This window comes from Gopherus flavomarginatus, chromosome 3, assembly GCF_025201925.1.
Source record: "Gopherus flavomarginatus isolate rGopFla2 chromosome 3, rGopFla2.mat.asm, whole genome shotgun sequence".
Taxonomy (NCBI): domain Eukaryota; kingdom Metazoa; phylum Chordata; order Testudines; family Testudinidae; genus Gopherus; species Gopherus flavomarginatus.
In genome coordinates, this window is record NC_066619.1 from 138,295,036 (window position 1) to 138,313,528 (window position 18,493).

The 18,493-nt window shown below is 52.7% G+C and overlaps 1 non-coding gene across 1 annotated transcript; it reads right to left on the reverse strand.

The window, feature by feature from the left end:
• Window positions 1-8,211: 8,211 nt before the first annotated feature.
• On the reverse strand, window positions 8,212-8,284 carry TRNAK-UUU (transfer RNA lysine (anticodon UUU)). The gene has a single exon. It is a non-coding gene; the product is annotated as a tRNA-Lys (tRNA).
• Window positions 8,285-18,493: the final 10,209 nt, after the last annotated feature.

The following is an 18,493-nucleotide window of genomic DNA, read 5'->3' on the forward strand; positions in this document are numbered from 1 at the left end:
AGGCCAAGCGGGGGGCCCGCCGATTGGCCGCCAGGCCAAGCGGGGGGCCCGCCGATTGGCCGCCAGGCCAGCGGGGGGCCCGCCGATTGGCCGCCAGGCCAAGCGGGGGGGCCCGCCGATTGGCCGCCAGGCCAAGCGGGGGGCCCGCCGATTGGCCGCCAGGCCAAGCGGGGGGCCCGCCGATTGGCCGCCAGGCCAAGCGGGGGGCCCGCCGATTGGCCGCCAGGCCAAGCGGGGGGCCCGCCGATTGGCCGCCAGGCCAAGCGGGGGGCCCGCCGATTGGCCGCCAGGCCAAGCGGGGGGCCCGCCGATTGGCCGCCAGGCCAAGCGGGGGGCCCGCCGATTGGCCGCCAGGCCAAGCGGGGGGCCCGCCGATTGGCCGCCAGGGCCAAGCGGGGGGCCCGCCGATTGGCCGCCAGGCCAAGCGGGGGGCCCGCCGATTTGGCCGCCAGGCCAAGCGGGGGGCCCGCCGATTGGCCGCCAGGCCAAGCGGGGGGCCCCGCCGATTGGCCGCCAGGCCAAGCGGGGGGGCCCGCCGATTGGCCGCCAGGCCAAGCGGGGGGCCCGCCGATTGGCCGCCAGGCCAAGCGGGGGGCCCGCCGATTGGCCGCCAGGCCAAGCGGGGGCCCGCCGATTGGCCGCCAGGCCAAGCGGGGGGCCCGCCGATTGGCCGCCAGGCCAAGCGGGGGGCCCGCCGATGGCCGCAAGGCCAAGCGGGGGGCCCGCCGATTGGCCGCCAGGCAAGCGGGGGGCCCGCCGATTGGCCGCCAGGCCAAGCGGGGGGCCCGCCGATTGGCCGCCAGGCCAAGCGGGGGGCCCGCCGATTGGCCGCCAGGCCAAGCGGGGGGCCCGCCGATTGGCCGCCAGGCCAAGCGGGGGGCCCGCCGATTGGCCGCCAGGCCAAGCGGGGGGCCCGCCGATTGGCCGCCAGGCCAAGCGGGGGGCCCGCCGATTGGCCGCCAGGCCAAGCGGGGGGCCCGCCGATTGGCCGCCAGGCCAAGCGGGGGGCCCGCCGATTGGCCGCCAGGCCAAGCGGGGGGCCCGCCGATTGGCCGCCAGGCCAAGCGGGGGGCCCGCCGATTGGCCGCCAGGCCAAGCGGGGGGCCCCGCCGATTGGCCGCCAGGCCAAGCGGGGGGCCCGCCGATTGGCCGCCAGGCCAAGCGGGGGGCCCGCCGATTGGCCGCCAGGCCAAGCGGGGGGCCCGCCGATTGGCCGCCAGGCCAAGCGGGGGGCCCGCCGATTGGCCGCCAGGCCAAGCGGGGGGCCCGCCGATTGGCCGCCAGGCCAAGCGGGGGGCCCCGCCGATTGGCCGCCAGGCCAAGCGGGGGGCCCGCCGATTGGCCGCCAGGCCAAGCGGGGGGCCCGCCGATTGGCCGCCAGGCCAAGCGGGGGGCCCGCCGATTGGCCGCCAGGCCAAGCGGGGGGCCCGCCGATTGGCCGCCAGGCCAAGCGGGAGGGCCCGCCGATTGGCCGCCAGGCCAAGCGGGGGGCCCGCCGATTGGCCGCCAGGCCAAGCGGGGGGCCCGCCGATTGGCCGCCAGGCCAAGCGGGGGGCCCGCCGATTGGCCGCCAGGCCAAGCGGGGGGCCCGCCGATTGGCCGCCAGGCCAAGCGGGGGCCCGCCGATTGGCCGCCAGGCCAAGCGGGGGGCCCGCCGATTGGCCGCCAGGCCAAGCGGGGGGCCCGCCGATTGGCCGCCAGGCCAAGCGGGGGGCCCGCCGATTGGCCGCCAGGCCAAGTCGGGGGGCCCGCCGATTGGCCGCCAGGCCAAGCGGGGGGCCCGCCGATTGGCCGCCAGGCCAAGCGGGGGGCCCGCCGATTGGCCGCCAGGCCGATCGGGGGGCCCGCCGATTGGCCGCCAGGCCGATCGGGGGGCCCGCCGATTGGCCGCCAGGCCGATCGGGGGGCCCGCCGATTGGCCGCCAGGCCCATCGGGGGGCCCGCCGATTGGCCGCCAGGCCAATCGGGGGGCCCGCCGATTGGCCGCCAGGCCAATCGGGGGGCCCGCCGATTGGCCGCCAGGCCAATCGGGGGCCCGCCGATTGGCCGCCAGGCCAATCGGGGGGCCCGCCGATTGGCCGCCAGGCCAATCGGGGGGCCCGCCGATTGGCCGCCAGGCCAATCGGGGGGCCCGCCGATCGGCCGCCAGGCCAATCGGGGGGCCCGCCGATCGGCCGCCAGGCCAATCGGGGGGCCCGCCGATCGGCCGCCAGGCCAATCGGGGGGCCCGCCGATTGGCCGCCAGGCCAAGCGGGGGGCCCGCCGATTGGCCGCCAGGCCCATCGGGGGGCCCGCCGATTGGCCGCCAGGCCAATCGGGGGGCCCGCCGATTGGCCGCCAGGCCAAGCGGGGGGCCCGCCGATTGGCCGCCAGGCCAATCGGGGGGCCCGCCGATTGGCCGCCAGGCCAATCGGGGGGCCCGCCGATTGGCCGCCAGGCCAAGCGGGGGGCCCGCCGATTGGCCGCCAGGCCAATCGGGGGGCCCGCCGATTGGCCGCCAGGCCAAGCGGGGGGCCCGCCGATTGGCCGCCAGGCCAATCGGGGGGCCCGCCGATTGGCCGCCAGGCCAATCGGGGGGCCCGCCGATTGGCCGCCAGGCCAATCGGGGGGCCCGCCGATTGGCCGCCAGGCCAATCGGGGGGCCCGCCGATTGGCCGCCAGGCCAATCGGGGGGCCCGCCGATTGGCCGCCAGGCCAATCGGGGGGCCCGCCGATTGGCCGCCAGGCCAATCGGGGGGCCCGCCGATTGGCCGCCAGGCCAATCGGGGGGCCCGCCGATTGGCCGCCAGGCCAATCGGGGGGCCCGCCGATTGGCCGCCAGGCCAATCGGGGGGCCCGCCGATTGGCCGCCAGGCCAATCGGGGGGCCCGCCGATTGGCCGCCAGGCCAATCGGGGGGCCCGCCGATTGGCCGCCAGGCCAATCGGGGGGCCCGCCGATTGGCCGCCAGGCCAATCGGGGGGCCCGCCGATTGGCCGCCAGGCCAATCGGGGGGCCCGCCGATTGGCCGCCAGGCCAATCGGGGGGCCCGCCGATTGGCCGCCAGGCCAATCGGGGGGCCCGCCGATTGGCCGCCAGGCCAATCGGGGGGCCCGCCGATTGGCCGCCAGGCCAATCGGGGGGCCCGCCGATTGGCCGCCAGGCCAATCGGGGGGCCCGCCGATTGGCCGCCAGGCCAATCGGGGGGCCCGCCGATTGGCCGCCAGGCCAATCGGGGGGCCCGCCGATTGGCCGCCAGGCCAATCGGGGGGGCCCGCCGATTGGCCGCCAGGCCAATCGGGGGGCCCGCCGATTGGCCGCCAGGCCAATCGGGGGGCCCGCCGATTGGCCGCCAGGCCAATCGGGGGGCCCGCCGATTGGCCGCCAGGCCAATCGGGGGGCCCGCCGATTGGCCGCCAGGCCAATCGGGGGGCCCGCCGATTGGCCGCCAGGCCAATCGGGGGGCCCGCCGATTGGCCGCCAGGCCAATCGGGGGGCCCGCCGATTGGCCGCCAGGCCAATCGGGGGGCCCGCCGATTGGCCGCCAGGCCAATCGGGGGGCCCGCCGATTGGCCGCCAGGCCAATCGGGGGGCCCGCCGATTGGCCGCCAGGCCAATCGGGGGGCCCGCCGATTGGCCGCCAGGCCAATCGGGGGGCCCGCCGATTGGCCGCCAGGCCAATCGGGGGGCCCGCCGATTGGCCGCCAGGCCAATCGGGGGGCCCGCCGATTGGCCGCCAGGCTTGACCTTGGATTGGTAACGCTGCCACCACTCAAGTTCAGAACCCCTGTGAGAGCCCAGAGGTGGTGGCAGCGTTACCAATCCAAAGTCAAACTGCCAGAGTGGGGATTCAGCCTTGACATAGTTTCAGAGGAGTCGGATCATTTTGAGCCAGAAGCACAGAGCTCAGGATTTTAAGAGGACGCATTTTTTCTTTTGGGAGCCTGCAAAGCCAGGGAGTCTTTTTTTCTTTTCCTTGTCCTTTCTCTTCCTCCTGATGGGGAGCAGGCATGCAGAGGGTTCAGCCTACAAAGGCAGGGAGTCCAACAAGCTTTTTTTTTTAATACTTTTTTCAGAAGAATTCGGTATTGTTCCTGGTTAGTTACTGACAGATGTAGTCCGCCAAACAGGGGCCTGAATTTCAGAGATTGAGGGAGGGGAGAACATTGATAATCCTAATTTGAATGGCCTATTCCTAGTCTCATAATTGACATGAAATTTTGTTTGTGGTGTACATCCAAGAATGAAGTTAGTCTGGGAGCACATACAGATAATGAGATGGGGTGGGAGGGATCACAAACCTGAGAAAAGTTCATTTGAGCACAGGCTTAATATTGAGGAGCAGTGCTTGTAAATGTATTGTGGGCAGGTTCTGGATACATACCCTCTTCTTCCCACCAAAATCAAATCAAGTTTGTATGTGAGTGCACACATACCAGATTGATGGGATCTGGGCATGCTAATTACAAACTACTGTAATTGGTGTTTGTTAAGGGGTGCCTGCAATCTGGGTTACTAGGGAGGAGGGCACCAATCTGGCCTCTTCCAACATGACCATCTCCTACATTACACATCCACAACAAGAAGTTTTCTGGAGGAAATGTAACCCGATGAAAGAGAGAAGTAGAAAAGGGGGCCATGTTCAGGTGTGGTGCGTGGTTTGTTAGAATGGAAAGTCTAATGATCATTCAGTAATTGTTGTTTTTAATATGGAAGTACTGCAAACTGGGACACTGGTTCATCAATGTATTTACATATGTTCCCAACTGGAAGCACTAACATCAGTGGACTGGGTTATAGACTTTGTTAGTCACATGCATATGTACTCTGTGGAACTGGGGCTTTAAGGCTGGACAATTACAGGTTTTTTTCTGTTCTCGTTCTTCATTTATTTACTATTTGGTTAAACAGGTATTTAATTCAAACCACTACTAGTATAGGTTGCCATTTTGTATAAAATAATACTTTATTTATAAATAAATATCTTTGTAAAATACATAAATAAGAGCAATAAATAAAAAATTGACTTCCATAAATATCCTGTCACACATAAATAGTAGCAACATCTTTTAAAATTCCACTGCATCTCATTTCGCATGATGTATAAAATATCAATAGATTTCAGATCGTATTTCTAAAAATTTTGGTTTCCAAACTATTTTGTGAGTTTGTCTTATAATTGAAAATTTTCTAATTCTACTTGGATTCTCTTGCCAGCACTGAGGCTGAACTGCTTCTCTGTTAGGAAATAATTGCTATCTCTTCTTTTTCATGCTCCTAAGCTCTAGGTTATAGAATATCAGGGTTGGAAGGAACCTCAGGAGGTCATCTAGTCCAACCCCCTACTCAAAGCTGGACCAATCCCTAAACAGATTTTTGCCCCAGATCCCTAAAGGGCCCCCCTCAAGGACTGAGCTCACAATGCCAGGTTTAACGGGCCAATGTTCAAACCACTAAACTATCCTTCCCCCCCGCCGGGGCCTTTCTTCCTGGTCAGAGAATCCCATTTCCTATCATTGCAACCAAACATGTCTCCAGATGCCCAACTTGCTGATGAGTCTAGGTTGGAATCTCTGAATGAAAGTCCCACCTCAAGTGGCTTAGGAGAGGGTTTTTGTTTTTTTTTTTTGTTGTTGTTTTTTGTTTTTTTTTTTTTGCAAAAGCAGCAGGAAATGCTTTGGAAGATTTTCTGGATTGTCACCTGGGCACTTTCCTTCAGGGACACTCAGGGCTTGAGAACCTCTTGGGACCACCCAAAATCTCTCTCTTCATTCTAACATTATAGCATTTTTCTTTTGGAAGTTGTTCTTGTTCACATTTGTTCTGCTGTTATACTGTGGTTATACTGCATGTTAGGGTTCAGAGATGAGATTTGATCAGAGAAGAGTTGAAGCACATACATATACAGCAAACATATGTTAGCAATGTTAAAGGACCAATCCTTCCTTTTAAAATTCTTAATTGTTTTGTAACTTTTTTGATATCCTTCATTCATAACGGTTTTCAAGTACATAAAAGGTTACTGCAAGCAGGTAGGAGGGAAAAAAAATGTTCTCCTTAACCTCTGAGGATAGGACAAGAAGCAATGGACTTCCAGAAGTCCCTCTTACTGAGCCCGGGTTGCGGCAGCGGCAAAAGGGGCTCCCAGAGTGTGTGAGGAGCCGGAGAAGGAGGGAGGGAGGCGGAGTCCCCTGGAGCCGAGCCCAGGCTGCAGCAGCAGCGAAAAGGGCTCCAAGAGTCAGGGCTGCACGAGGGAGAGCAAGTGGGGCAATTTTCCCCGGGCCCCACCGGGGCCCCCACAAGTATGTCGGAGGCTCCTCCTCCTGTTTCCATGTCCCCCCCCATCACCCGGTGTCTCAGCTGGCAAGGGGGTGGGGCTGCAAGCTGCAGCCGAGCGGCAGGAACTCAGGCCCTGCTGGAACACCATGCCGCTGCAGCGCTCTCCGGGAGAGGGGGTAAGCAGAATGGTAAGGGGCCGGGGCCAGAGACGGGCACCCCCCTGACCCCAGCCCCTCTGAGCTGGGCACCCCTGACCCCATCCTCCCCATGGCCCTGACCCCCAGCTCTGAGCCCAGCCCCTCCGAGCCGGACACCCCCTGTCATAAACAGATAAGTAAGAGTTAATAGAACAGAAGTACTTCATCTCTCTTTTGCCTGTAAAGGGTTAACAAGATCAGTGAGCCAGGCTGTCACCTGACCAGAGGACCAATAAGGGGACAGGATACTTTCAAATCTTGAGGGAGGGAAGTTTTTGTGTGTGCTGTTAGTTTTTGGTTGTTGTTCACTCTGGGGGCTCAGAGGCACCAGATGTGCAACCAGGTTTCTCTCCAATCTCCCTGATACAGGTTCTTATAGATTCAAAATAGTAAGTACTAGGTGATAAGGCTAGTTAGGCTTATGCTTATTTTCTTTATTTGCAAATGTGTATTTGGCTGGAAGGAGTTCAAATTTGCATTTTGCTGAAAGGATTTTAATTTGTACTTGTATACCAAGGCTGGGAGGGTATTCCCAGTGTCCATAGCTGAAAGACCCTGTACCTATTCCATTTTAAATTTACAAAGATAATTTTTACTTTTTTTTTCTTGTTTAAGAACCTGATTGTTGTTTTTTATTCTGGTGAGACCCCAGGGGACTGGGTCTGGATCCACCAGGGTATTGGTGGGGAGAAAGGAGGGAAGGGGGAGAGAGAGGTTAATTTTCTCTCTGTGTTAGGATTACTTTCTCTCTCAGGGAGAGTCTGGGACGGGGAGAGAGAAGGAGGGGGAAAGGTGCATTTTCCTCTCTGCTTAAGATTCAAGGAGTTTGAATCACAGTGATCTTCCAGGGTAACCCAGGGAGGGGAAGCCTGGGAGAGGCAATGGTGAGGGAAAGGGTTTACTTTCCTTGTGTTAAGATCCAGAGGGACTGGGTCTTGGGGATTCCCAGGCAAGGTTTTGGGGGGACCAGAGTGTACCAGGCACTGGAATTCCTGGTTGGTGGCAGCGCTACAAGTACTAAGCTGGTAATTGAGCTTAGAGGAATTCATGCTGGTACCCCATCTTTTGGATGCTAAGGTTCAGAGTGGGGAATTATACCATGACACCCCCCGACCCCATCTCCCCACAGCCCTGAGCCCAGCCCCTGTGAGCCAGGCACCCCCCAACCCCAAGCCCAGCTCCCCACACAGCCCAGGGCAACAGCAGCACCACCCCCAGGCAGCGACAGCCCACTGGCATCAACAATCACCATCACCCAGCAACAGCCCATCATGTAATTGCAAATGTTTACATACCATTAAAGCATTTTATGTTTTTAAATAATGCATTTAGTGTATTTTCAAATTATTACAAATTAATTTTTGAATGTATTTCACGAGTTATTTTTTACACTTCCAAATACATGTTACTATAGTATTGCAACGTATTTTTTTTTATGGAAGGGGCCCCTGAAATTGCTTTGCCCCAGGTCCCCTGAATCCTCTGGGCGGCCCTGTAATTGTCAGTCTGGGAGTTTATCCAACAGGCAACTTTCCACTAAGGCAGCTATTAAAAATCAACTTCCAGAGGCCTTTCTTAATCCAGACTGAGAGGCCAGTGGCCATGTGAGGAAATTGCCCCTTCCATCCTAGGCAGTACATGGCCCTTTCTAGGAAAGACCAAGTCCTGGAGGAAAAATGACTGTTGTGAAATAACATCCTGAGGAGATGCCTTTTTCAGTTGTTGGAGGAGTACCATATGGGGAAATGCTCCCTTTTCACCTGACCAGGAATTTGAACCCTGGACCGTCGGATTAAAAGTCTGATGCTCTACCAACTGAGCTAGCCAGGCTCATGGAAAAAAAGGGCAAGTTTGATGCAGAAGAGAAACTAGTCAAGAAAAAGAGGGCAGAAAATTTGCTACTCTTGCTTCTTTAGTAGCCCTAGGCCCATCTTGCTTCTCCATGTGGCACCCAGAGACATTCTTCTTTTTTTAGTTAAATATCAGATCCAGGAGAAAACACAGTTATACAAAGCAAAATAAAATTGACCTGTTTCATGCAGTGCTACATTGACCTCTATTCAGACTGAGCCTAAGGGAGGGCCTTGCTTTGGGATCAAACATGCCCTCTTGTGCGAGTCACAACAGCTAGCAGGCAAGAGACAGGCTACCATGTCATTGAAGAGAGCAAGAGGAAGCTTTGGAAATCCCAGAATAATTAGCTGGCAATGAAAGGACCCCACAATTCTACAGGGGCTTGAACTTTGATTTCAGGATTCACAGCTCTGAATACCAGCCCAGAGAGTTTGACTTCTGGCATGAAAGACTCTGTGGGGACAATTTTTTCTCTCAGGGAATACCCAGTGGGAATATGCCTTTCTGGCCAGCCCAACATTTGCTCAAAAAACCAGCACACAGCACTTTCTTACAGGCCCAGAGGCCTTTCTTCCTCCAGACTGTAATGCCAGTGGACAGGTGAGGAAGTAGCACTTTCAGTCCCAAGCAGTAAAGAGCCCTTCCTAGGAAAGGCCAAGTTCTGAAAAGGAAAAACTGAAGTCAAAGAGAGTCCTCAAGAGATGCCTTCTGAAAATCTTGGGGAATTGTCCTTCTACCTGACCAGGGACTTGAACCCTGGACCCTCAGATTAAAAGTCTGATGCGCTACCAACTGAGCAAATTTGATGCTGAAAAGAAACTGCTCAGAAAATGAGGACAGAAAACAATACAGAAAACCTGATGCTTTCACTCTCTTAGCAGTCCTAGCCCCAGCCTGCTCCTCCATCCGGCCCCCTGAGGCCTTATTCTTTTTTTACTTAAATAGCAAATCCAGGAGAAAACACAGTTATACAAAGCAAAACGAAATCACAAACAGAAATGTCATTGGAAATACAAAAATTAAAAAGGAAAACGCAATTCCCATCACTTTATCATGTCTGGGCCATTCCTGTATCGAGAGCACCTGCTAAGGGCCCTGTGTGCTTACGAGAAACCTGGAGAAACTCATACCACAGCCTGAACATGAAACTCAACTGCTCCCAGGTGCTGCAGTAAAACCCTTTCCCTGCTATGACGTTGCACTCCATATGATTTTATTAAAATATGCTAATGAGTGTGAATATAATGTAACTGGAATATGCTTTATGCATGTAAGGTAGCATTACAAAGTTTATAATCGACTGTGTGTGTTCATCGTATGTGTATGAACCGATCATTCTTGTATCTGAAACTAGAAATATGAACAATAACTCTGAGGTCTTGTTGTAATGATGCAAAGTGTGGGCCACTAATAGTGGTTTGGACTCTTGATGGCTCCCATTAACCAGGACAATTGACTGTAGATGGCTCTGTCCTGCACCATCTGTGAGTCAGGCCAGGAAAAATGAAGGCTTGGGGTCTCACAGGACATGTGAGCATGTCACCTGGTACAGGAATCCATCTTAAACCTGGGGCTTTTCCCCAGGAGAGAGACAAAAAATTCCTGCCTTGTACCAAAGTTATATAAGGGGGTAGAACAGAAGAAAGGTGGCTGCAGTCATAAGAAATCCCCTAGCTACCACCTGAGCTGGAACAAGGATTACGCCAGGTGAAAAGATTGGGCCCAGACTAGAAATAAGCCTAGTCTGCAAAAGAAGCTTATTGGAAGATCTCTGAGGGTGAGATTTTATCTGTATTGAGTTTCATATTGTATTAGGTTTAGACTTGCATGTTTATGATATATTTTGCTCTATGGAGAATACAAACTCTATAGAGAAGGAAAAGTTAATGCCTTAGAAGATTGTGTGTGTGTGTGTGTTAGATGGATGCGAAGGTGTCTAAAAAACACTCTCCTGTAGTCTCTTTTCTCTGATTTCCTTTAGAAAATTTGAAGCAGGGAGCAAAAACCATTGTCTTCTGAGAGGTTTGAACTCAAAGCCTTCAGATTATGAGACTGAGACACTACCAGCTGTGCTAAGAAGGCTTGGAAAAGATTTAGACTCAATGCATATAGAATCCTTCTGCAGCCGTGACCGAGCCAGGAGTGCACTGGAAGAAGCATGGGGATATGGTGCCCAGACACCTTTCCTGGCAGCTAATAGATCAATTTTCCCTGACAGTGAACAATCTACTGGAATTCATAGCAGCAGAGGGTGGATATTTCCAAGCTGAGCATCAGCTTCCACATTTCAGAACTTATTCTCCTTTTCCTAGTAGGGTACTTTCCATGTGAATTGGGCAATACAAGTTGGGGAAGCTACAGGGGTAATAGAAACCAGTATTTAAGGTAAGGTTTGAACTCATAAGCCCAGCAGTAGCCCCTTTTGCACTAACCAGTAGCACCACTGCAGTTGCTTCTTAGGCAAAGCTGGGAAGCAGGCAATTATCAGTCTCTGTGGTTCACACCTTTGCCTGGTAATTGCAAGGCTGCTGGTTCATACCTAACTAAAGATGCGACTTTTCAGCCATGAGACTCCAGGATATTTTAACAGGAAGAAAATCTCCTCATTTCTGGTTTAGCCCCATTTTACCCCTTCTGCCTGTCTTCTCCCCCACACGATCTCTTTCCTTCCCCATTGGGGCCATACAGAGAGGAGCCCCAGTCACTGAGAAGTTCCCTTTTCTCCTTCACAGAGGGCTTTAACGCCCCTTATCTCACTCAGGCTCACAACCACCCAGAGTTCAAGAACTGTCCCTGTTCCCATTGGACAGATGAGGGGAGCCTGAGGTCCAGAGAAGGGAAGTGACTTACCCAAGGGCCTACAAAGCAAAGCGGTGGCAGAGCCATAAAGAAAAGCCACCAGTTCCAACTCCTGTTCTAATGGACAACAAACCCTCCAGAGGCAGGGATAGAGTCCAGAAATCGAGATGGTGGGGAAATGTCATTCCAACTGTTTCTGTCAGAAAATCCCATTCAGACTAAACCAGTTTGTTTCTCGAAATCATAACAAGTGGGATAAAATTTCTTTGCTAAAATATTTTGTTGCAAAACAAAAGCATCTCCTGTCTGTCACAGTGTGTTAAATTGTCTTGTCGCACACAAGAGGAGACACTTAGATCTCAAACATTAGATAAGATGCTTCAGTCTGAGCTAAGTCATTGCTGCTCTTAACAATTTCAAAATAAAAACATACAAATCAAATAGACTATTTCAGCTATTCTATTATGTGTTAATCTGCTCTGAGTAAACGTGATAGGACACCTCATACTATGCCCTACTCCGAGTGACACTCTCAAGTGGATCCTCATCCTCCGCCCACTGTGAGGTAGGTAGGAGCAGATCATTATTATCTCTACTTGAAAAAGGGAGAAGGTAAGGCTGAAAAAGGAGAATGGACTTGTCTTATGTCACACAGCAAGTCAGTGGCAGAGTTGGGAATTGGACCCAAGAGCCCTGATTTTCAAACTAACCATCGGAACTTGAATTTCAGACATTGAATGACCTGAATAAAGTGCTCTCAGATGAGCTCCAGACCAACAACAGTGCACAGTAATTATTCAGCAAGTATTTGAGGAGAACTGCAATGAACTGCTCAGAATCATGAACTGCTCAGAGACAATTAATGCAGAGAAGCAGCAAAATTTGTCAAACATAGAACTGGTTCTGACTTATTTCCTTGATCTTAAAAGAGAACAACAAGGACCTGAGTCTCCTCCCTGCCAATCAGGGTAGAGCCTGAGGAGGGAAGGCTGAGGTTTCTCACCAGAGAGCACAAAGGATGGGCCAGGTCACCAATGGGGATCACTGTCAGAGCACTATTTCAGCCCCACAGTTTTGGATGGACCACCCACAGTGGGAGCTGCAGAGCACTCCCCTGTAACACACACACACACACACACACACACAGACACCCTGGTGTTGAGAGGGGAACAGGAGAAAGGACAAAAGAAGCAAGAGACAAAGAGAAAGGAGGGAGGGATGGATGGAGGGAAAGGTGAAACAAAAAGGACAAACCCTAATGTCCCCAGTGATTCGAAGGGACAAAATCCCAGGCGTGGAATAAAATTCTGCCTCCTTAAGCTCGTGTTTTCAATGCCTAGAATTCAACTCTCACCAGATGGATCAGACTGAACAGGTTTCAGACCTCCAGGAGGCTCTTGCCTTCTAAACAGGGATGGCTGTTTTCTAGTAAAATCACCACAAGGGAAGGAGAAAACTCGAAAGAGGTTCCTCCTGGCACTCACATCCGTGAACCCGAATACTCTGTCAGTCCTCAAGGAGACCTGGAGAAAGAGACTTGCTGAAGCAAAGCCACAGGGGTCTCTGAGGTTTCCCTGGCCCCTCGCCTCTGTCCTGCCTGGATGATGTCAGCATCTCTCTGTGAAGTCACCACCTCCCCACCACCTTTGACCGATAGTCTGAGGTGCTGAAAAAGGCCTTTGTGATGTCACTGCCACACCCCTCCCTTGCTGTGTTAATGTCCTGCCCCTGGCCAGGCTCTTTGCAGGTTTAAGCTACTCCCTGTGGATCACCCCACTCAAGGAGCGTTCGTTGTAGGAAGCAAGCTGGCTAGACAGGAAAATATCAGACGCTGCTGCCAATGCTACACTCAGTTTTTCAGAAATTAGTCGACTTTATGGCCAGAAGAGACCATTAGAGCTTCTAATCTGACCCCCTGCATATTGCAGGCCTCCTGTATGACAAAAGAGCTACTTTGGAGGCAAACACATTCCAGAAAGGCATCTAGTCTTCATTAAATGACATCAGGAGATGGCAAATCCACCACTTTCCTTGGTAGCCTGTTCCTGTGGTGAATCATCCTCACTGTTGAATATTTGTGCCTTAGTTGTAATATGAATTTGTCTCTTTTTACCTTCCAGCCGTTGGGTCTTGTTATGCCTTTCTCTGCTCAATTAAAAAGCCCTCTAACACCCAATATTTTCTCTCCATTAAGGCCCTTCAACACTTCAGTGAAGTCACCTTTCAATCTTCTTTTGATAAGCTAAACAGACTGAGCTCTTTCAATAGCTTACTAGAAGGCATTTTTCTCCAGCCCTCAGAACATTTGGTGGCTTTTTGCTGCCCCAGCTCCAATTTCACATCATCTTTTTCAGCCGAGGACACCAGAACTGGAGGCAGCATTGCAATATCAGTCTCACTGATACCATGTCACCTCCTGTGACATTAATGACTTAATCTGTAACTGTATAGATCACCATTGTGACCACTGTTCTATATTTGCAGCCAATATTATAGAAAAGTTGCCACGTAAGGGGTCTGTGAAGAGGTTCTGATTGACTGATTATAATGATGCTATCTCTAGATGTGTATCATTTTTGTAGTTGACGTTATGAATATTGGTTCTATGCTGTCCATATTTCAAACTCGTGCTCTGCTTCTGGGGAACACTCAAGACAAGTTGGTGTCAGTTCTGCCTAGCCTGCTTGATGGCCCACTAAGGACCATCAGTTATACAATCGACCCATTGAGAGAAGGCAGATACACCTTGTGACTCATCAAGGTATGCAGGGACCTGCCTGTGGACAGAACTCAAAGGTTTTTCTATGCCACGTGCTGGATAGAGTGTCCTTGGGACAAAGAAAGCAAAGACCACGTGGCAAGAGACTATAAAAGGCTGATGCCTCATCTCCATCTTGTCTTCAGTCCTGCTTCATACCTCTGGAGGGACTTTGCTACAAACAAGTTCAGCTCTGTACAAAGGACTGAACGCCCCATCCCAGTTGTGGATGGACTCCAGAGACTTGATTTGAACCTGCAGTTTATTCCATAGCTGCTACAGGCCTGAACCAAGAGCTTTGCCATTACTTCATGTGAAGGATTAAAAATCTATTTGCTCTTTATGTAGCAACCTGGTGCATGGATTGTGCCAGCTCTTTTCCAGACTCAAAGTCCAGAGTATGGTCAAGGACCAGAGGCCTAGCAAATAGTGATAAGCTAAGAGAAAGCTGGGGTAAACAGAAAGCCTTGCTTGCTAAGATAGGCCTGGTCAGCAAATTGCCAGGTGTTGGAGCTAAGAACTAAAGAATTGTGTCTTATTCAGAGATGCAGATTGAACAAAGAATCCCTGTTCCTATTGTGTTTGTTTCTTCTGTAGGGAGACGTTCTTCCCAGAGATCCAGTCTTGAGTTTATGAAAAGTTGTCACGTCAGTATAAGATATGTCATCCTTCCACGTCCCTTCCCAGGGACCAATGCCTGCCTTTAGACACACAGAAAATCTTTATTGCCCTATACTTTCACTGTTTCTTTGCTTTAACCCCTAGGAATGTACCTGTTGGACAATCAAAGGAGTTGCTCCATTCCTATGGACCCCAAATCAGAATTCAACATAGATATTTTATACTAACAACATTTTATCAAAGTATTAATGAAATGTTAACTTGCTAACTCGAGACCATGGGTGGAGACATTATGTAATCTGTTAACTATTGGCTAATGTGCTTATCTTGTCTTGCTGCAAAACCTATCCCGGGGTGTGGAACTGCCTACCCCGTCACTTTCCCCTGCTTGTGAAAAATCTATATATTCTATTGTAATTAATTAATTAACAATGTCTCTGAGCCTAATAAGCAAGGTGACACTCCGCCAGCACTGTGTGTAATAAACTCCTATTTTTGACCTCTACACGGTGTAGATTTCTGTCTTTCTCGGACACCTGCTGAATAAAGAGAAGATTCAGGATCCAGCCTGGCTGAATGTGTGTCCTCTCCTCACAGCTTGGTGATCTTTTGAGGAAATGGAGAAGACTGCCTTTGCCTAGCTGTACATTGCTTGCAAAAGAAACAGGTCTTTTTGGTGACAAGTGTTGAAAGGAGGCACTAGACAAATGTGGAGACAGGAAAAATGTCCCCCAACTGGACTGGCATCTGTGGATTCTGAAGTCACAACACAGAACACTAAACACTATTTGAGAACGGCTGGTGTCAGAAGAGTCTCTAACAAGGCCTCTTCCCCCCAGCAGGGGCCTCTCTGTGCACAGAACTCCTGGTAGCGTGATGGCTGCAGGCAGTGGAGAACTCTATTTTGGCATCTCTTTGCCTGTTTTGTGGTCAGCATCTGCAGTGGCTGTTAAAAGGTCTCTAGATAGTGATCTTCGGGAAGAGCTGGCTGAAGAGCCTTCCTACTAACCAGGAGAGCCTGGCTTGGCCTGCCAGTTCTTCCTTGCTGAACCTAGTGTGTCTCTTGGCTCCTTTTTTGTATCTCTTTTCAAAAAAAGAAAAGACCTGTCAGCAGAATCCTTCTAAGTGCTTGTTCAAGACAGAGAGAGCCTTCCTTGCGGCTAAGTCTTTGTGCCATGGGGCATGCCTCATTGCTGTGGTGCCTCTTGCTGGACATCCTGGTAATAAGTTCTGGTTCACCGGTGCGCCTTCATCTAGTGGCATCTGGCTGCATCTGTTTTATCATTAGGACCCATGGCGCTCTCAGGACTTCAGTGTCCTCTTATGGACACAGCCCTCTGGTGTGCCCCACTCAGTTCTCTCCCCGATTCCCAGGGGCAGCTGTTCTCTACCCGGACACTTGCCTCAGTCGCTGGCTGCAGTTCAGGGTGTAGCCACCCGTGTCAGCCACTACGGAGGCAAAAGTCGTGAACGTCCAACCCTGCATCTGTTTCCCTGGACCACTTCCCCACAGCACCAGCACCTTCCTCCGCCTTTGTATTAGGGCCTCAGTCTGGCAGAATTCGGCCAGAAGGTCACTCATGCTCCCCTTACCCACCCAGCACTACTCTGATCATGGTGCCCGCCCACCCTTCCCCAGCCCCAGCCCCAGCCCCAGCCCCAGCCCCAGCCAAACCTCCCTCCTCAAACTCCAAGCAGTGACTAACTCTTGCTGTGCTGAGCAGCCCTTTATATATGGGCTGCTCCAGCAAGCCTTCTCCTGATTGGCTCTCCCAATAAACCCTTTCCTGATAGGCCGGGTTCTGCGCAGCCTCTGCAAGGCTGCCTTAATCTTTCTCCTGCTTGGTTGGGGGCAGACACCTCCCCACACTTTGAAAATGGCAAATGAGAAGTTTAGAGCTGGTGGAAAGGTTACCATGACTGAGAATTGAGCCGAGGTTGCTGCGACTGAAACACAGATCACTAACCGCTATATGATCAGAGTGGCTGGTGGGAGAAGCACATGTTAAAGCCCTCTGTCATCTCAGCTGTGGCTTTCTGTGCACGGAGAGCCAGACACCTCAAGGTCTGCAGGTCTTGAGGGAAATGTGGAATGTCTGTACTTTAGAATTTGCAGGTGTTGTCCTGGGCCATCAAATGGAACAGTTGCAAACACTTTCTTGAGGCAGGCACCATGGCTTAGCTGGCTAAAGCACCTGCCTCCTAAATAGGAGATCCTGGGTTCAACTCCCAGTGTTGCCTTCGTGTATGGCTTTTGTCTCCTCTGCTCACATTTTCCTGTGTCTTCCTAGGAAACAGAAGAGACCTCCCTTGGTAGCCAAGTCATTGCTTGCTAAGGAAAAGGCTTTTTTGTAGAGAAGCATTGGAAAGAATCAAATCACAAGCCTGGAGTTGATGAAAAGGCTGCTGTGACTGGCATTAGCATGGTGGTTGCTTTGACTGCAATAGCTGCAACGTGAGAGTCTGCGCCACATGTCCTTGTGATTCACTGGGGATGTCCACACGCAGATGTCATGTCACCTTCCTTTAGATAGTCACTGATAAAAAATGGAGCAGTTGTGAGAAAAGTCCCAGAGAGTGGCACCGTGGCTAAGCTGGCTGACTCACCTGCCAGGTAAAGTGGAGGTTAGAGATGCAGCACCCAGTGGTGCCTTGCCAAATGTGTCTGCTCTTCCCATCTTTTGGTCAATCTTCTGAGGAAACAGAGAAGACTGCCTCTGCCTTGCAATGCAAATACTTCCAAAAGAAACCAGTCGTTTTTTCTGAGCAGTGTTAGAAGGAGGCACCTAAGAAATGTGGAGACAAGGAAAAGGTCATCGTAACTCAACTTGCATCCATGGCTCTTGGGGCCACAACGCAGAGCACTAAGCACTGTATGACCACAGCAAAATCTAAACTTTACACCTTATTACACTAGGCAGTAGTTAGGTCAAGCATTTTTCTCACCCCACTGGATGTTACCCTCCTTAATACATAGAATTCCCCCTTTCATTTTCTCAGGATTCCTGCTGCTTCCAACATAGGTGGGGGAGGACAAAGGCAAAAACATGATGCCACAGTCTCCTATTTTATATCCTTAGTTCAAGTGTCTAGAAGACACTTGCCCAGACGTGTCCGGGTGGGCTCTGCTGAGTCACTAGGTTGGGGAATCCTCCCGGTGTGGTCTTGTGCAACTGACTCATAGACTTGAGCAGTCCCCACAGTGTTGTGTTTGGGCATCTGTCATTGAATTGGAAATCCCTTAATTACAATTCCCCTGCTGATTCATGGTTGTTGAACTCCCTCCTTGGCAGGGGTCACTAGCAAAATTATAGCATATTTCAGTAACAACCATACAGCAAAATGCATAACTTCATACACCCTCATGCTATACATATTTGGACAGAGTAACCGATTTCAGCAGATCATGACTTTTCATGTGATAACTGACATGGAATTGTTTGTATGACATATCACAGTCATATATGAATGATGAATATGTGAGCTACAGGGGGCTATTTTGAGGTACATCATGTCACAAAAGCCTCCAGAGACTGGTCTTTGGGAAGAGCTGGCTGAAGAGCCTTCTGAGTAACTGAGAGATCCTGGCTTGGCCAGCCAGTTGTGCTTGTGAATTAAACTTGTCCGCTGGGCTCCCTTTTTTGTGTCTCTTTCACATAAACAGAGCAGAAGTTCTTGGCCAATCCTTGACAGTGCTTGTTCAAGACACAGAGAGCCTCTGTGCTGGGGCAGGGGTAAGGGTGCAGGAGGTGGTCGGAGGGGGGGTGCTTACCTCGGGCAGCACAGCTCCCAAAGTGACCGGCAGTCGGGATTTCCCCTAACAGTGCCCCCACAGGGGCCCAGGGTCAGCTCCAGCACAGGCCACACAGGAAGGCTTAATGCTCGAGCTACAGCACATGCTGGGCAGGCTTGAGGCCAGGGTCCCCATGGCAGGAGGAGAAGAAGAAGACTCGGCCCCTGGAGGGGCAGGATGGGCTTCCTGGATCCCATTTGCTCACCAGCAGGGC